Raw genomic sequence first — 20,166 nt, 5'->3', positions numbered from 1 at the left:
TCAAAAGTTGCTGAAATCTGCTTTATTGCATCTTGGTCAATGTTTGTAAATGTTGCACATGTGCTTGAAAATAATACATATTCTGCAGTTGTTACATGGAGTGTTCCATGTATATCATTTACATCAATGCTAGTAGTTCTGTTGTTCAAATATTCTGAATTTTTTTCTCACAGACTTTTTGTCAAGCAATTCTCAGTTATTGAAGATGAGTTATAATCTTCCACTATTATTTCAGATTAATTTATTTCTTATTTTAGCTCTGCCTATTTTTACTTTCAATACTTGCTAAAATAGGGTATACTTTTATGATTATTAAATCTTCCCAGTGGAATGAACCTTTTCATTACTGTAAAAAAAAAAAATCCTTTGGATCTTTAGTATCTTTTAGATACTTTTAGATACATAGTAAACTGTGGTAGGAATTGGTGGTTGGTCATAAAGGGCTGGAAGCAATGCTAAGACCTTGGATTGTTTAAAGTTTTTTCAAGTGGGATGTGTAACAATGAAGAACTATTTATGTTTTAAACAGATAACAGCTTACAGTGTGAAAAATCGTTGAATTTGAGAGCCTCAGCCAGGTATATGATTTCTAAAAGCCTTGTATAAAGCAAGTTAATTTCAACACAGTAATGTCAGTGAACAGAGATTACAAATTGATGGACAAATCATCTAGATTTTAAAACAACTTTCTCTACGGCTATGTAAACAAGGAATAATAAAATTAACAAGAAAATTTTGAGTGGTTCCAACCCTTGCTTCCCGACTGAGAGGTTGCCAGATGGCGACATCTTCCAGTAACAGGACAACTTCCTAAGGCAGTTAAGGATAAAGCCATTTATCTCATGAAATTCTTGGGCTGTGGAGGGAAGGGCTCACGGATCCCTTCTTGCTCCTGCTGCTGCCACTGTAGGCTGACTGCTTGGCTTAAGCTTCCTGTGGCTACTCCATTTGTTTGAAACTCTTTTTCATTGATTGTCATTGCTTAGAATTTGAGGGAAGGGAGCCTCAGCCGTAGCATCCAAACCCTATTGAAATGTTATATTTATTTATATGTATTTTGTTGCATTTAGTTTTGATCTCATTTTAATAAAAAGAAAAAAGCTATTTAACTGAAGTTAAAGCTAACTACCTATTCAACAAAAAAGATACATAACCTTCTCTTTATAAAAGGCCAGATTATAACTTCTAACATCTCTAGGGATTGTACAGAACAATCTGGGGACAAAGCTATATGATTTGGTGTTCTAGAAGTGTCTTAAAAGCTCACTGGTTTCCATGCCCCCAACCTGTCCATATCTTCCAAAACAGTACGTACCTGTAACCTACCAAAGGGCAGCAGGTCATCAAATCCTGCATCACTGCCCAGTCGATGGGAGCGGGGATGTCTCCCTGCCCCACATGGGGAAGCAGGAGGAGGGAAGAGGTGGGAACTGGGCATCCTGAGTACGGGAATTATGAATTGGAACAGAGAGACCAAGGTTAGACTTTGGTGGGCGCCACACTTGAAGGGGTAGTAGAACTGCAGCTCATGTAGCCACGTTTGGGCAAAATGCAAAGGAAAACATAGGGAAATCTTCAGAGGGTTAGAAAATCTGACTTAAATATAGAAAAGAGACCCCGAGGTTCCAGAGAGCCTGGCCTGGCCCCTGTGAGTCCGTTTCTTTTTCCACCTACTCTTATTTCCTTCAATACATTCACTCTTTCGAGTCAGTTTCTGTTTCTTGAAAACAACAAGGCTTAACCAAGACAAGTAGATTATAGACCAAACTAATATGGGCTTGTGTATGCCAGTTAATTCTCCTGAGCTTCCTAAAAGGCGGATTTTAATATTTTTCCCATGTACCTCACAGGGTTGTCATGGAATCAGATCAAGGAGTACCTGTAAACATGCTTGCAGACTAAATGCCAATCTAAGTCATTGATAGCTTTGATAACTTTATCATCATCTTAATTCAAAAGAGGGTCCATAAGAGAGACTTGCCAGATCTAGGCAGACATTGTGCTGAGATAGCCACCAATTTCATTATCAGAATGATCCTAATTTATTGCCCCCCCCGATTAGTCAGGTTCTGTGTTATTTCTTTACATTTATCATCTCATTTAGCAACTAAGATATGAAAATATCTCAATATTAAAATTTTTAAATCAGTCATAAATCAATTTATAGATGTTGCATTAAACAGTTAAACACTTGTTTAAACTGATGAGGCAAGGGGACGCAGCAATGTCATGAGTGATGGGATGGCATTAGAAGTGTAAATGAAAGTCTTTATGCAATAAATGAGAGTGGCAATTTGAGAGGGTTCAGGGAGAGGCTGTTTAGGGCTCTGCAATTTAGGAACAGCTCTATAAAATTTTTCACCAAAATCTGGTAACTGAACATATGCACACAATAAAATAACTTGTTAAAGAAATAATTGGAGGATTCTTGCTTGGTAATAAATACTGTGATGGTGGTATAAACTTTAATGGATACCAAAGAATCTTTTTTTCTTAATAAAATATATCAATTACTGGAATAGGATGAGATTCATTGAATAATCAAACAAAATTCCTTTTTCAATTTAATAAGTAAAAAGAATAAATGCATATAGTTCATTTGTAGTGGTTGTTCCTAATACAATATAATGAAGGAATAGGAAAAACAATACAGATAAAGATCTTTCTATATTAGAATGAAATGTTTTTCTCTCTAGTAATAATCAGAATCAACTGTATTAAGGCTCATCTCCTATCAATAATATAAAATATCTTGTTCATTATCTTAATTGAGAGATGCCAGAAAACAAAAGACTACAGAGAACAACTGGGGGAGGGACCGTGTAATTACTTGCTAGCTCAATTTCCAGTTACATTTCATCTGCTACAATTACCTAGTGCAGACTGGTAGGGAAGGAAACTTTAATTTGGGAATTCGCTCTGATCCTTTCTGCTGACTTTCTGCTACAAACATAGAAAACAAAAGACATGTGTTAACTTGTGGCAACAGTCTCTATTGTGCTTTATTGGTGGGTGTGGAATCATTTGAATTCTCTTTTTGGGGAAACAAAAGGCCAAACAAGCATCTCCTGAGCTTACTGAACAAAGGAATAGACAATTTTGTGATTAAAATGTCATTGTAAAAAGTACTGTTACTTATCAGAAACTATAATACCATATGTAACTTCTATGTCTTATAAAAATTAATTTACAAAATTATTTTTTAAATATTTTTCTTAAATATTAGACTCTAAGCACCACTGTGAGCCACATTAGACCTTCTAGGCAACTTGACAACATTGATGATTTTTTTCCCATAATCTATGAAGAAGTATTTTCTGAATCCAAATCAGTACCTTTTGTCTCGCGCCCTTAAAAAAGCCACTGATTCATGTAAGTGTTTTGCTTCTTCACTGCCTCCTGTTGGTTAGGAATTGGAAACTGTAAGATGTCAAAACAGAATCAGTGCTGGGGAGGGGAGATCGTAGTGTCAATGAAACATCTGCTGATTTTGAGGAATTCTCTGTATGAAACTCAGAAATTGTTTGAACATTCTGATTGCAGGGTGTGGTGGTGGTGTTTTATCAATGGATATGGAATTAACAAATTTCCACCCCTCTCTCATGTAGGAACACTCCCCAGTGATTGTACAGCATGACCGTCATGTCTTTTCCATTTTTTAAATCGTTATTCCACCAGTGTGGACGAGGGGAGGCGGATGTCAGAAATGCAAATGCTTGTGCCAATGCGTAGATCGGGATGGCATCGCCAAGTCATGGGGGCAAACGCTTGTGCCGGCAACTTAGTGAACACAGAGGCAGTTGTGTGCCCTCTCTGATTGATAACGGATTTATTAGAGATGATGATCTGAATGTCAGATTCTCATCTGGCACACAAATAAAATTAAAATGTCGCCGGATTGCATAAACTCGTGATCTTCCAGTGGGGTGTGAAGGTCATTCCTTCATGAATACAGAAATCGCCCACATCCGAATCGCAACTTGCAAATGCATTATGTAACATCATACTGTATGTTTAGACTTTATACATTTTAATGAAATATTAAGCAGGCTTATTTTGAGTTGGTAATATAAATTGCAGTAGAGGTCATGACAGTAAAATGAACGCAGCGTTTCCCTGGGACAATTTATTTTTTTAAAGCCCTACTCTTCTCTCACTTAGGAATAATCAAAAGAATACAACTATAAAAATTCCTGTCATCACGTCTTTCCTTCCCAGTTCTTTCCCTTCTACTCCCCCCGCCTTTCGTATCAAGGAGCCCAATTCCCTAACTATCTGAATGTTCCGCTAACCTGCCTCTTAACCCATAAGGCCATAAGGTCAGAGGCCAATTGACTGCAAAAGATTCCGCTAAAGTAGAAAGCTGTCCTATGCAAAAAATAATAATAATAATCTATCAGTGCTCCCATTTCTTCACATTAAAGAGTTCTGCTGCACGGTAGGCAGAAAATTAATAGGCAGTTTACATAACATTGGTAATAAATTGCCAGATTAAAAGCTTTCTCAGTTGTATGATTCTGAGATTGAAGAAGCAAAACCATAAACTTTATTCTTAACTTGTCTTCTGCCAGCATGTTGTCGAAAACATCTGCTCGGGTAATGTGTCATGTCCAATCGCCTGCGCAGGTGAGGCCAGTACATAGTAGAAGTAAATGTGTTTTTAAATGCCAGGTTTTAAAAGAAGACAGGCCCACTTGGTATCTCATTATAAGTGAAATGACTTTTCATGTCATCCCATCAGTAGTCATGCAGCTTTGGGGAGAGATTCAAAGGTCAACATTCATAACTCTTTATTCTGCACTGATTCTCGGTTTTCTCATGAGGGAAACACAGGAAGACTGTTTTCTAAGTGGACTTGGGTTTCATGTAACAAATGAAAAAAAAAAAAAAAAATAAAACTGCGGCCTGAGTTTCACTCTATGCCAACAATCCCTTCAATCTGATGCACTATTACCAGAGGAACAAAACATCACCAGGAAAAAAACAACTTAAAGCGGCTGTTCCTTTGTTGCATCCAAAGTGCTTGATGGCAGAAAACACACTGGAAATGATCCAACAGATACCACGAGACAGTCCCTCAAGGTAAATAAGAGGCATATACTTTCTTGAGAACTGAAAGTTATTGACTTCAGGGAAACATGTTTCTCATTCTTTTAGTCAGTATATCATCATCCAATTAATTCCAATAAGAACAGTTAATTGGATTAACAATGCAAAGGAGTTACATACCGCAGAAACCAAGGATGCCAGCCAGCCTGTCTCCAGGCTGTTCATTCCTTCCTTCCTCCCACAGCAATGAGGCTTTTTTTGAAACTTCTGTGGGCAAGGCCAGTTCTAGACTCCACAGATACAAGAATGACCAAGATCGTCAAAGTCCTCATCCTGATCCAAAAGATGGAGATAAAGAAGCAAAACATATTTAAGGAACAGTAACTTTGGGTAGAAGTAAAAAATATGGAAAGTACATGAGGCGTGCAACTTCCTTGTCTTGAGTAATCTCAACTCAGGTCTTTATTGGTTAAATCAGGGAGAGAGAGCAAAGGAGAAGGTGCCGGCATAAAAGCGGTGCTGGGAGGACAGGGACCGCCCCTGTGGAAGAGAAAAGCGTTGTGATAACAGGTGATATGTCATATCCAATCGCCTGTGCAGGGCAGGCCAGTACGTAATAGAATTGAAACAGACTGGCCAACGAAGCAAATGGTAAATAAAGAAAAGCAATTGCCACACCCCTGTGATGGCTGTGAATCCTATACTCAGCTTTGAAGCTTTCACATTAAGAAGGTGTGTTTGTGTTGGGCTCTGCCTGCCTCTAAAGATGCCAGAAGTGTCTGGAGAGCCTACTCTCAGACACGGGCTGCATTTAGTGGCTCCAACCACAGATGACCAATTGCCTGGATGTCTGTACACGGTCCTATTTGGTCTTCCTGGCTAAATTGCTAGTCCTACTTTTTTCTCCATAATATTCTAAATGCACTGTATATTTTGTAAAAGACAGGAAAATTGCAGGGGGTAAATTTAACGTCAGGAGGAAGAGTTTTGTGGGTTCTGTGCTCTGCATCTCTGCAAAACGAAGCTTCTCTGAAGAGAAGATGTAAAGTGGGCACCATGGCGCTCATGTCCCTACATGGACTCCCCTGTAATGTCAGTGAGATTTTAAGAAATTCTGTCTGTTCTTAAGAGTTATTAGCAATTTCTCCAATCCATCTGGATCTTTCATAGGTTCTTTCTTTTCTCTTTCTCTGTTGCATGCAAGGTCTTTCTGAAAGGGCTCTTAAACACAGGATGAATAAGGGAAAAAAATGCAGGGTTTCTTATTTTTGCTCTATTCTGCCTCGTCTTTAATTTTCATCCATTTTAGCCTGTTTAGAAAGGTGCATTGGATTCAAAATCTATAAGCAAAAGTGAATATGCTAATAATTAATCTTTTCTTACCCTTTAAAAAGAATTTCAGAATCTTAGCCCACAAATGGGACATGATCAACTCTACACAGTTAATCAGCTATAAGAAATAATATAATTTGCAATACCCTTCAAAACATGAGCACAAGGGGCAAGAAATAATGATTTAATATTATAAAACACGTCATTTCATCAACAAAAGTACCCATGCAGCCAGTAATGCTAAGAAATGTGCACACACAATTCAAATCCCACCAACCTGACATGTTTTTTTATTGTTCCAATGTCAAATTCTCAAGAGCAGACCGGAGGGAATGAAAGTTACCTCAGATTCATGAATGTTTGAGGGTGGCCTTCTTTCCTTTCACTCTGCCAGTGTGAGAGGCACTCATGACTCCGACCACCCTCTCCAGCTCTTGCCTTTGTTCTGATTTGTGTCTCCAGCAGATGCAGAGAACCGCTGGTTCTTTTCCTCGCATCGTCCTTTTCACCTTGGAGAAGAACTTCCATTAGCTCTCCGATCCAAAGCCTCGGAATACATGCGTTCACTTCCAAAATGTATTAAATGCCTCAGAAATATATGTTCTAAATTCTTTTTCATGATTTTTTTTCTTTTTAACATACTAAGTATCTCAAACACCAAAACATATCCAGTATTGTATTTTATATTAGTCGTATTTTCAAAGTTCACGATACAGACCCTCAATCCAGAAACTCAGGAGAAAGTCATTCTTACTGTCAGATGCACTTACCTTCTACAGGGGTGAGTGAGAAGTTTTTGCTGCCCATTTCAGGGGAGGTGGTGCAACATTATGTTAGGTTTCCTGGGACGTTATTTGTAGAAAGGATCTTAGCCCTACATCAGCATGTGTGTCAGTCATGTGTTCTAGATCGGGGATTGTATGTACAGTCACTAGGCCTGAATTGGTGACCAGCTAAGGTCAATGTCTCCCCACTAGATCTGAAATCAGCACGATTTCTAGAGCTGCAAGAAAATTTGGCCTTTCTGATCCCATGCAGAAGAGTTGAGTAACCCCCTAAATGGACCACCATCTTGTCTTTCAGGGATGGAGACACAGAGACAGGAACTCCCGGACCTGGACTGAGTATGTGGAGTCATGTCTCTCACACCCTGGAACATGACCAAACACATCAACCTCACCTTCAGCCTTTGTGTTTTTCTTTCTTCCTTTCTTGTAGATTTCAACTGTCCAGAATGAGGCATGGCAGGCTGTCTTCACTGGCCCACGGAAGGTCCTGATTCTATTTTATTTCATTTCATTGCATTTTGCTTTATTTTATACTTTCTCTATCGTTCCCTTTGCCTACTAGCTCATTCCCCTCCCACCGTAGGCACTCAGCTCTGGTACATTTGATACATGTCTTTTCCATCCGTTTCCGAACGTTTCCTTAGGCATATGTACCTCACACATAACATAGCATATGCAACAATCATTCTATAATAATGTGTGCATATTATTAAAATATTTTAAATTTATTTAAATACAATCATACTAGAAATCCTCTTCTTTTCCAACTTTATTTGACTTACCATTGTATCTTTGAGAATTTCCGTGCTGTTAAGAGTGACCCGAGTTCCCACTTCTGAACTCTGCAGAGCATTCTATCAAATGTGCATGCCACATTTCACCTTTCTCTTCCCTACTGGCAGACACTTGGGTTACCACCAGGTTCTTGGTGCTACAGTAATTGGAAATAAAACAAAAACAATGTATTAAGTTGACACAGCTTTCTTCTGGAAAATGAGGAGGAGGAAGACTGAAAAAAGAGGTGAAATGAAACAAACCATCTTTTATGAATAGTAGGGATGTCCTTGAAAGTGATAAGAAGACGGTAATAATCTCCTCTGGCAAATTTTCTCAGCTGCCATTGGTTGCAGGTTACAAAGGGAGTTCTTTAGAAATTTGTTCTGCAAAAAGCAGAATTGAAACAGTTAAGCACCTTTCCTTATTGTAGGATTTCTCTGAGCATTTAATGCCTAAAGGAGCAGATAACTGTCTTCAGGTATAAAGTAATAATATATAAAGCATTGCCTTAACCAGGATACCTGTGAACTAGTCAAATTAGCATTCCACGGAACAGGTTAGAGGAACTACTATTGTATTGTTGTTATTATCATATATATATATATATATATATATATATATATATATATACATTTTTAAAGATACAGTGATAATATTAAAATTGAATGAGATTTTCACCAGAACATATTGCATCTTGGAAAGAAATGATGTCCTTTTAGAGAGGAAAACATTTTGATGGCAGTTTGATATTACTCAGTATTTTTTTTTCTCAGTATTACACATTTTACAGTTTTGTGGTTTCTCCAATAGACTAAATCACAAATCTCAGTGTAAAACCATGTTTGGAAGAATCTGTGACTGACCCCTAGTTAACCGTGCATACGCCTCGCTGTTCTCCGGGTCTGATCAAACCCACCAGCATAAGCCAGAGCCTAATCTACTGCAAGCGGTAAACTGAGGAGGCAGACATGGAGCTCGGTTGCGAGAACCAGAGCCTCTCCGTGCCTGGCAGCGAGGCCCAGGGAGCCTCTGTTCCCTGGACCAGCCCTGAAGATGCTGGCCACACGAGTTCTATGAATCAGCACCTGCAGAGTGAGCACTTGTGTTTAACCAAGTTCAGGGTCAGCAAACTGGATTCAGTATGTTCCAGCTGAAAACGCAAGTCTTTGTTAAAAGGCCAGGCATCGTTAATACACCGGTGAGCAATTGCCTGGGAACCTTCGGAAACTATGTTTTCAGATTTGGGGGTTTTCTCTAAACAAAACTTTGCAAATTGAACTTTAGGAGGGAAGTTGGGAGCCATTATTTACCATATTACATTCAAACATGGAAATTTGCAATTTAATGAGCAAAAGGACCATTGCATGCGTTTTGTGAAAGCAAGAGATGATCCCAAATAAAAGGCTATACGTTAATCTATTTCATCTTTGTCATTTATTTTTGTAAAATGCTAAAGCTATGCTTTATTTACTGCAACTCTTCTATATATAATTCTCTGCAGTTTATAAAACTGCATCTAACATTTCCAATCCAGCTTTATAAACTGCATTGATTTATTTCTGTCTCTTAAGCCTAAAACCATTTATTACAACAACAAAACATCCTCCTATTCTGGTGATCCAGGAACAAAGTCGACCCACTTACTGTGTGGTGAGCATTGACAGATGGCCAAATGGAGAGATAGCTTTGATTTTAATGTGTCTTAAGAGAGCAAATGAAGCAAAGGCAATCTTCATCTCATGTGAAAAGTTGGATTTTTGTGTGCCTTGTCGGCAACACTGAAGTGCAATTCTCACTTGATTTTCCACTCAACCATGACCATTCAGATGGCAAAAAGCATGGTCAAAGTATTTTTAAAGTTTTTTTTTTTTTCCTGTTTGTCTATAAAAGCACAAACAGAACTGACTCTACTTACTTCAGTGGTTGTCCGTGCTTTGCTGGTACAAAGTCTTTATGGGTTTCACAGGTTATGAATTTTTAATTTGACATGAAATGAAGTGGTTTTGTCGAGAGAATCATTAACATCACAAAGACAGGGAGAATAAAAATTCCTCACACCTCCCCACCTGTGATTTTAGCATCTCTCATGGTTGAAAAAGCACTTCGAGTTACTTGCTTTAAGCTTTGAAAGGGGCCAGACTTCGACAGCAGGACGTGAAATAATGCTTGGAACAGAGCAGCCAAGTCGCACGGCTGCAGGATGCAACTGGACCTCAACCCAACTTTAAATACAAAGTACCACTTCAATGCGAAGCTTAACTTCTTCATCCTCCCTGAGGGTGTGAAAGACTGAAATAAGCACTTGGAGAAGGAGGAGGTAACCGCGAAGTTCTACAGGACTTCAGGCACTAGATCCTGCATAAACAAGTCGAAGCTGGCCCTCATCACCCCTGTGTGTTTCAAATTTGGGTAGAATCGTACTTCTGGAGGACACATATTAGTCACAGATAATCAGTGTAAGCCAGGAGACCACCAGTTTGTCATCTTATAGTGTAATATACGCCAATATAAATTTCTCAGGTCCGTAATCTAGTTGGTGTATTCGTGCTGACTTTGAATATGAGAAAATAAAGTGAGAACAGGCTTTGGAGTGAGTCAGAAAGGCCTGAATTCAAGTCTTGTCTCTGCCTTGCACTTACTTTATAAAATGAGACAGCTAGATCGGCTTGTTTTCAGCCTGTTTCAGCCTCTGTAAGGGGAATAATAATACTACCGATTTGGCAAACTTCTTGCACCCACTGGATCAGATCGTCTGAGAGCAGGGACTAGTGATGCCTGGTGTTCAATAAATTTGAGTTCACTTAGCCCACGTGGCTAATATGCTGCTAGAAGCTTTCTATTCAAAGTCTGCTTGTGAGGAACATGAAACACACACTCATACTCGAAGGAGAGTCACAGCCACGGAGCAGGAAGCTCCCAGAACCACGTTGCCCCAGTGAGCCCAGTGGCTGAGTGAGTGTCAGGTTCTTGGCTAGGACACGATGCTAGAGAATAAAGGCAACTTCCCAGGGACCCAATATTCTACGGTGTCACATTTGACTGACAGGGGAACGACGTGGGGCCTCCTCCGAGTTCCTGCCTCGTCTGCCAGCCTCAGGGCTTCTGAGCCTGTCAGCGCTCATTCCCGCGCTGCTGCGTGCTGGGACGTGGAAGGTGAGGACTCCAGAAATGGCATCCCCGCGAGGCCGCGGGTGCCCCCTGGGAAGTGAGCGCTGAGCGCCCACGAAGGGAGAAGCAAACGTTGACAAGATAATTGCAAATATTTCAAAAACAAAAAAAGTTTCACCCAGCCTCAAGGAAAGAAAGCCCAGAGTCCTCACTCTCCATAGTCATTCTGGCAAGTCTGAAAACAATCGCTTTTCCTCCCTTGGCCTTCCCAAGCGCCCAGTTGCCTGATTTCTCCACTGGAGCAGCGTTATTTACTCTTTCAGATGGAAGAAGGGCTCTGGGGTAACACTCCACAGCCAAGCGGGATTTTGTCTCCCTTCCCCCAACAGGAAGGCCGAATGATGAGCGATAAGAAGATAGATAAGCACTCTTGGCCGGTCCTTAGTTCACGGCTTTGCTTCTTTCCTTCAGCTGCGAAGGGCAAAAAGGACACCTCCTCTGTCGGGGTGAGCACATAATATGTTGTCCACTTCTCACTGTCAGAGTGAAAGGGGAGGCTGGTCAGACAGGACCCTGGGACCTCAGGCACCGGCTGGCACTGTCCAGGGGAACCAGGACATCAGGCCAGCCCATGTCCTGCTGGTCCTGAGGCTTCTGGCACCACACACAGGGGCCTCACTAAATGTACAGAAATGAAAAAACTTGACAGAAATAGAAATGTGTGCTCAGTAGCCCTGATTATCACACATGCAAATCAAAACTACAAAGAGATGTCACCTCATATCAGTCAGAATGGCCGTCATCAAAAAGTCCACAAACGATAAATGCTGGGGAGGGTATGGAGAAAAGGGAACCCTCCTACACTGTTGGTGGGAATGTAGTTTGGTGCAGTCATTATGGAAAACAGTATAGAGTCCTCAAAAAACTAAAAATAGACTTACCGTATGACCCAGCAATCCTACTCCTGAGCATGTATCTAGAGAAAACTCTAATTCAAAAAGATACACGCACCCCAGTGTTCACAGCAGCACTATTTACAGTAGCCAAGACTTGGAAACAATCTAAATGTCCATTGACAGATGACTGGATAAAGAAGATGTGGTATATTTATACACTGGAATATTACTCAACCAAAAAAAATAAAATGAAGCCATTTGCAGCAGCATGGATGGACCTGGAGATTGTCATACCAAACAAAGTAAGTCAGAAAGAGAAAGAAAAATACCATATGATATCACTTATATGTGGAATTAAGAAAAAAAAAGAACACAAATGAACTTATTTACAAAACAGAGACAAACTCACAGACATAGAAAACAAACTTATAGTTACCAGGGGGGGAAACAGGTGGGGAGTTTCAGATACTAACTACTATATATAAAACAGATAAACAACAAGATTCTCCTGTATTACACAGGGAACTGTATTCGATACCTCGTAATGGTGCCTATGATGAAAAAGGAAATGAAAAGAAATATATATATATAAATATATATATATAAGCTGAATCACTATGCTATACACTATAATTAATACAATGTTGTAAACCAATTACAATTCAATAAAAAATAGAAATTTGTGTAAAAATCAGAACGTAGGAAGGACAATATCATGACAAAAAATAACTACTCCATAATTAGTCTAAAATGTTCCTTTTTAGCATTTGGTCACAAGGCCAAGCAGACACCTCAGCTTGAACATTCATGGGAAGATCAAAACTGTAAGCCTGCAACTGAACCCATGGTTGAATTCTCCAAATTTCTTCTTGTGTCTTCCAAGAGTGACCGGCACCCAAGGCAGAAATCCCTCCGGCAGCCAAGAGAGCTTGTCCTCCCCCATCTCGTGGCCGATGATCCACCAAGCCACGTGACTGTCCTCCCTTACAAATTATGATTCCTTTACTCCTGTCACACACTGAGTTGAAGCCATCAGCTTGCCTGCTTAAACACTGCCTCTGTTAGTTTCTTATGGCTGCTATGATCAATTACCACACTTGGTGGCTTCAAACGGCACATATGTTTGCTCTTAGGGTTCAGGTCCCAGCCCGGGCTCACTGGGCTGAAATCAAGACGTCAACTCCCCCCCAGCAACTCACAGTCCCCACACTGCATTTTCTTCCCTAAAACACCTTGTATTTTTGACCCCTACTGACAACTGTCCTCTCTACAAAATGTACCCTTTCTTCTTAAATCCCATGTAAATATTCCAATTAGATTTAATAAGACTGTGTCTTATCTCACATAGAAAACATGTACATTTAACAGGTATGTTCAACGTCTTGTTTGAAAAAAAGAAGAATATTCATTGAGGAATATTAGAGATCATGGCAGAGACAGGGAAAAAGGCACTTCCCAGACATAGCTGCCTCTGTCCCAAGCCATCTCAAAGAAAGCCAGCACGCAGCCTTCTGCTCCTTCTTCGTGAAGAGTTCAGTCTAAGTGGAATATTGGCGTTTAATGGAGCTAATAATCTTTTCAACTTGACGACATCTGTGGGATTTGAGGATGCCCACCAGATTTTAGGAACTGTATTTCTACGCAATACATTTGAAACTACATACAGTTTAAAGTTATGCTTTTCAGATCCATTGTTGATGCAAAGCTCCAACAATGGAAAGAGCTTTAGAACTGCGAAACATCTTAATTAGCATTACGCTGTTGAGAAATTAATAAAAATATGTGTCTATATTTTCTATGGAAATACTTAAAATCAAGAAGGCCCCAGCTGCCTGCTCACGAAGATGAACACTACCCTACACAAATGTGCAGTTATGTCAAAAAGTGGAACTTGAGTTTCTAATCTACACTTTCCCCTCTTCTTGCTTCCACTATCTCTACCAGTGCAGAGCACGCTAGCCCACATCCTTCCTTTACGGAGAGGACATCACCCACCCCACCCACTTTGGGGTGTGTAGAAATCACCACGGGCTATTCTGAGCCTGGAATCTAGCATCCAGACTTACCAGATCTCAAATAGGGAGACTCTTCCTGCCACCTGCCACTCAGCACCTGCTACAGGGGGAATTATCCTGGGATGCCGGGAGCACGTCCCAGCTACTGTGTCCTCAGCCGCCCTGACCAACCATTGAAGTGGACTGTACTGGATTATACGGTGGAGTCCTGCTCCTGGTATGAGAAACTTTAAATTCAACAACAAAGTCAGATTCAAGTTCCACTGGTTTTAAGACTCCTGCCCCTACTAACCTATCCCAGAATAATCCTTCCCCTGAACTCTCAACACACGTATTATACCATGTGTGAGACCTTGGCACACGTGTCTTTGTATTCTTTGTGTTTTGTTTCTCCTAGTAGTTTGAAAGCACTGTATTTTCTAGCTTTAATTTAGCCCACATTGGCCAGTGTATTTGGTGCACTGTTATTCAATTCAAGATGAGTAACTGTTGATGGATTATATGTGTGTGTATGTGTGAGATAAGAGGTATTTGAATCTTTAGGATGTGTTAGCATGAGACTATGCATGCTAGCAACCTTAAGCATGTCCATTGCAGCATTATTTACAATAGCCAACATATGGAAACAACAAGTGTCCATTGATGGATTAATGGAAAAAGAAAATGTGATATCATGAAATACTACTCAGTCATAAGAAAGAATGAAATCTTGCCATTCACCACGACACAGATGGGCCTGGAGTACATTATGCTGGGTGAAATAATTCAGACAGAGAAAGACAAACACTGTATGATTTCACTGTTATGTGGAATCTTCAAACAAACAAATAAAACCAAGCTCGTAGGTACAGAGAACAGACTGGTGGGTGCCAGAGGACAAGGGGTGGAGGGCGGATAAAATAGGAGAAGGGAGTGAAAAGGTACCAAGGTCCAGTTCTAATGTAAGTAAGTCATGGGGATGTATGTACATCATGGTGGCTATCATTAAGTGTGCCATATTGTATATTTAAAAGTTGCTAAGAGAGTGGATCTTAAAAAAGTCTTACCACAAGAAAATGCTTATAACTATGTGTGGTGATGGATGTTTACTAGACTTAATGTCGTGATCCTTTCACAATATATACAAATACCAAATCATGATGTTGCACAGCAGAAACTAATATGATGTTAAATGTTAATTATTTTGTATTTAAAAAGAGAGGGGGAAAGAATCAGGGGTGCTTGTTACTAATTTAGACAACAAAGCTCCATCCCAGACTTGCTAAAACTCGTCTTGAGGAACAAAGCCCTGGAATCTGCATTTTAACTGGACTCCTGCAGTTATTCTTCTGCCCAACAATGTCTGGGGTCGACTGCCTAAGATGAGCTTCAGATACTATTTGTTTCCTCTCTGCTGGTCACAAGGGGAGCAGAATGATGAGTCCAGACATGGAACATTAAAAGATGAAACAGTCTTAATCTCTTTAAGCTTACCCAGTTAGTGATGGTACCCACGAGATGACCCACAAAGGAGCTGGATGCTGAGATGTAGCAAAGTTCCAAAGCAACAGAGTTACATTCATTTGCCCTGAAATGCTCCCAGCCTTGAGTGTGGAGGCACTGTGCGCCCACAGGTGGCAGGCAGGAGGGACTGGTGGCTACTGCGCTCCCCTCTGAGTTAGATCTAGATTCAAGTCTCCACCCCTCCACTCGAGAGCTACTTATCCTGGGAGTGACATCTCCACTTCTAAGGCTCCATGTTCTCATTAGCAAAGCAGAGAAAGGAATGTCTACCTCATAGCTTGTTGTGAGATTTATTTATTTATTCATTTTAATTGAATTATAGTCAGTTTACAATGTTGTGTTAATTTCTGATGTATAGCACAGTGATTCAGTCATATATATACATATATATGTGTATATATGTATATATATATTCCTTTTCATAGTCTTTTTTATTATAGACCATTACAAGATATTGAATACAGTTCCCTGTGCTATACAGTAGGAATTTGTTGTTTATCTATTTTATATATATAGTAGTTAGTAGTTTTCAAATCCCAAACTCCCAATTTACCCTCCCTACCCTTTTTCCCCCCTGGTAGCCATAAGTTAGTCTTCCATGTCTGTGAGTCTGTCTCAAATAAGTTCATTTGTGTCATTTTTTTAAGATTCCACATTTAAGTGATATATGATATTTTCCTTTCTCTTTCTACTTACTTCACTAATATGATAATCTCTAGGTCCATTCAAGTTGCAGCAAATGGAATTATTTCATTCTTCTTAATGGCTGAGTAGTATTCCATTGGCTATATGTACCACAACTTCTTAATCCAATCATCTGTCAATGGACATTTAGGTTGTATTGTGAGATTTAAATTAAAGGATATAAACAAAATGCCAGACCCATACATAGTAAACACTCAACAAATGGCAACGAGTTTTATTGTCATTAACATAGATTGCAAGATGACTGTCTTCGTTTAGTCTTAAACATAAAAATAGGATTAAATATGATTAGAACAATCAGCATGTTTTAACTATTGATAAACAGTCAGATAATACCTAGCTATTTATGCTTTTAAATTGTCACCCTAAATTGGTCATCATTTGTTTTAAATTTTAGCAATTAGAAACTGAGTATTTTCTGTGCTTTATCGTTTGCATAAAATTTCTTAATGGAAAGGTAAATTCCATTTTATTCATCTGCAGTTACATGAAACCTTACAGTTCAAGCCATGGAGACATTTCCAGTCTTACTCCTCATCTGGAATCTGTTAGCAAAATTTTAGGCAAGTCCCTGGAACGAATGAATAGTGTCTAAACATCTAACCTTGCTGATTAAAACCAGCAACAGTCGCTATTGCGTGTGTAAAGGAACACAAATCTGCTTGTACATAAAAAAATGCAATAGCGTCCAAAATCCCAATTCAACCTCAATTCCCTTTGATCTCAATTGAGGTAAAATGGCCACAAATGATACCTCCTTCCCCTTCAGTCTAGATGGGGCTGTGACGGAGGTATCAGGTTGATCAAAGTGGCAAGAGTCATGAGACTGTAAAAAGTTAGACGAGAGGAGAAAGGCAGAAGCTTACTGATGGGGGTACATTGAGAGTGAGGGCCAGAAAAAAAAAAAAAAAACAGAGGTCAAACAGGCCATGGAGCTGTGATCAGGGATAGAGGTGACATTGTGGTGGGATGATGGGGCAGAGTGGGGCCAAGTTGATGTCTTTGAGTCTGAAATGTTGAATTTTGCTGTCTATTGCAAATACTGTGACTTTCGTTCAATTGATTTTTTTGAAGATTGCCTGATTAATTGCATACGCCTTATAGCTCTCTCTCTTACCTTTAAGTTCCATTTCCGGGTAATCAAATTGCCCCACCTCCAGCCCCGCCGATTCATTTATTCACTTATTCGTGAAATAAATATTTCTTTTGTTTACCTCCACTATTTTTCAGACATTCTGATTGATGCTGAGGACAGTGAAATTAAAAAGCACTGTCCCTACCGGAGACAGTCATTTAAAGACACAGAGCAGAGGTACGGGGAAGGGCTGGTGGAAGCGTGGACGGGGAGGTCTCTAGCTCCCCAGGCAAGCGGGGGTGAGAGCTGAACTGAGTCCAAAGATGTTCACAAGAAAGAAAACATGGCACGAGTTACTCTACACGTATGAGGCAGCAAGGTCAAGGACGTGGAGACAAGAAAGGTCAGGGTCCATTCAGAGCATGGCAGATGGCTCCACAGGGCATCCAGGATGCCCACAGGTGAAGGGATAGAGGGCAAAAGGGAAAGGTAGACCCAAGTAAGATTCTTCCATAAGAGCCCTTGCTTATCATGCTAAAGAGAGGGGCTTTATCCTATAGCAGCGAAAGGGTGTAAACCAGAGATACTGGGGAGGGCATAGCTCAGTGGTAGAGTGTGTGTCTATCACACATGAGGTTCTGGGTTTGACCCCCAGTACCTCCATTAAAGTAAATAAACCTAATTACCTCCCCCCCAAAAATATAAAATTAAAAAAAAATTTTTAAACCAGAGATACATAAAATGAAATTTGCATTTAAAAAGAATCACGTCTGTTGCAAGGTGACAATGAATTAGAACTGAAAGCTGAAGAGAGAGAGACAGCTTAGGAAGAGGCTGTCAGGAGGATTCAGGAAAGAGAACACAGCACCCTGAGCTATGCTGGCAGGAGTACGGAGGGGCAGGAGATGCTGAAAGACATCTGAGGAGGTAGTTTGGACGTGGAGCAGGTCAGGACCATCAGCATCTCTTCCCCTCCCTCTCAAAATATGCAGCAGTGGAGGGATTACTGAATCTATTGGTCCTTCTATATGCAGAATACCCTGTTAGAGTCAAATCACGGAGTCAGAGGGGCAGGCTTTGAAGAGAAAAACCTAATAAGACTCAGGCAAACAGCAAGTGTAGTTGTATTTTATAAAACGCATTGTAATAATGACCAAATGGCCTGGAGGAACGCTCACTGTCAACCATTGTGTCTTCACCTTACTGGTGACGGGTTGACAACCCAGTGGGAGGTGGAGGAGAGGAAGGACTCCTTGATTTGTGTGCTGAATAAGTGTTTAAATTGTGGCACTCTCATTTATTGTGTATTTTAAGAGATGATAAAAGGAAAGTTGTTGAAATGTAAGTTACTCCTCAGAAAAATAGTGACTTATTGAATCACATGGAAAACCCAAGTTTTTCTCAAAAAAAAAAAAACTAAGTTATTTCAAAAGAAGATATACAAATTTATTAACTTTGAGGCTATTTAATAATTTCTTGAAGTCAGAGAAATTGATAAATTCTTAATATATTAATTTTAGAAACCTAGACATCCCAGGAATTAGATTTCAAAGGATTTTAGAATACAGATTTCTTATAAATCAAAATTTAATCACACTTTTAACACATACTCTTTGTTAACAAACCAAGAATTGAGCTGCTTTGTTTCTGGATTATTTTGTCCAGGAACCATTGCCATAATCAGTTAGCAGTGACACGTGAAATTGGGGATGGAAGAAAGGCTTGTACTCATGCTTTTCCAAATGTACAAAAAGCCCCACATTTCCCTTTTCATGGCAAGCTGCTCCTTCTGAAATCCTTTGGAGCAATGAGCCTTTAGCCATCCAGTTTCCCTCTCCCACAGGAGAGGACTCCGAAGGACGGCAGGTGTACCTTCCTCCTAACACCTCGGGCACATCCCAGCTGGAGGATGGGCCCTGGACACCTGCATGCAGGTGAAGGTGTCTCAGAGAAGGCAGATTACTTCCGTTCTTGTTCTCTCACATCCCAGGTCTTCACTCGGCTGGCCACAGTTAAGCTAGCAAATACGTGTGAACATTTTCAGAACTATTCATACTGCATCCAAAACTAGATGAAGACAGTTGCTCTAATGATTGACAGAAGAGTCCAGATCAGGAGTCTTTTCCAAAAAGATGGCATTTAGTGGTCAGAAAAGGCAGGTAAGAAAAATTCATAGGTCAAGGGTAACTCACAGAAGCATGGTTTGGCCAACTGTTTTGGCCAATTGACACCTGCCAGTTGCTAAGGGTCGACCAGGGAAGGAGCATGTCTGGAGAGAAATCTGTGTTTAAGGTGCTGGTAGCACATGCCAAGTTGGATTCAGGACTGGAGGCTGAGAAAAATGAAAGAATATATAAATTGGTAAACTATTAGATAATGGTTGAAGAAAGAGATGTGAATTAAACCCATCATCACTTCTTTCAAAAAGGAGGTGGGAAGAAATACATGGGTTAATTTTTTTCTTTCTCTAATCCTCAAAAGTAGAACATCCATTCCAGCCAGATGTTGTTGAATGACAACCAAGAGTAAGATTATGGCTCTTTTTTTTTTTTTTCTTTTCTAACTTTTTAACATGGAGGTTTTGAAAGAATTCATCAAAACTATCTAGTGTGCGTCTGTCACAACCTCAAGGTAATATGGTCTTAGGGAGAAAATATTTTCTCTAGATAATGTTTGGCAAGGTGAACTTATTGTAGAAGAATATCTATGAAGAGCTGACAGATAACTTTTAGTTTCAGCCCGTCCACTCTAGCAGAAGCATGTAACAATAGCACGCTACTACCCCCTCAGTGTCCTTAAGTGCTGGGAATTTCAATTGAATTATTAATCTAAGTGCTGTCCTGCTATAATCTAAAAAATAAACAAGCAGTCTCATTACACAGAGATAAGGTATGATTTGGGTTGTAAGAAGCCCAGAG

This window comes from Camelus dromedarius, chromosome 30 (genome assembly GCF_036321535.1).
Source record: "Camelus dromedarius isolate mCamDro1 chromosome 30, mCamDro1.pat, whole genome shotgun sequence".
NCBI classification, from domain to species: domain Eukaryota; kingdom Metazoa; phylum Chordata; class Mammalia; order Artiodactyla; family Camelidae; genus Camelus; species Camelus dromedarius.
This window is presented reverse-complemented; position numbering follows the sequence as displayed.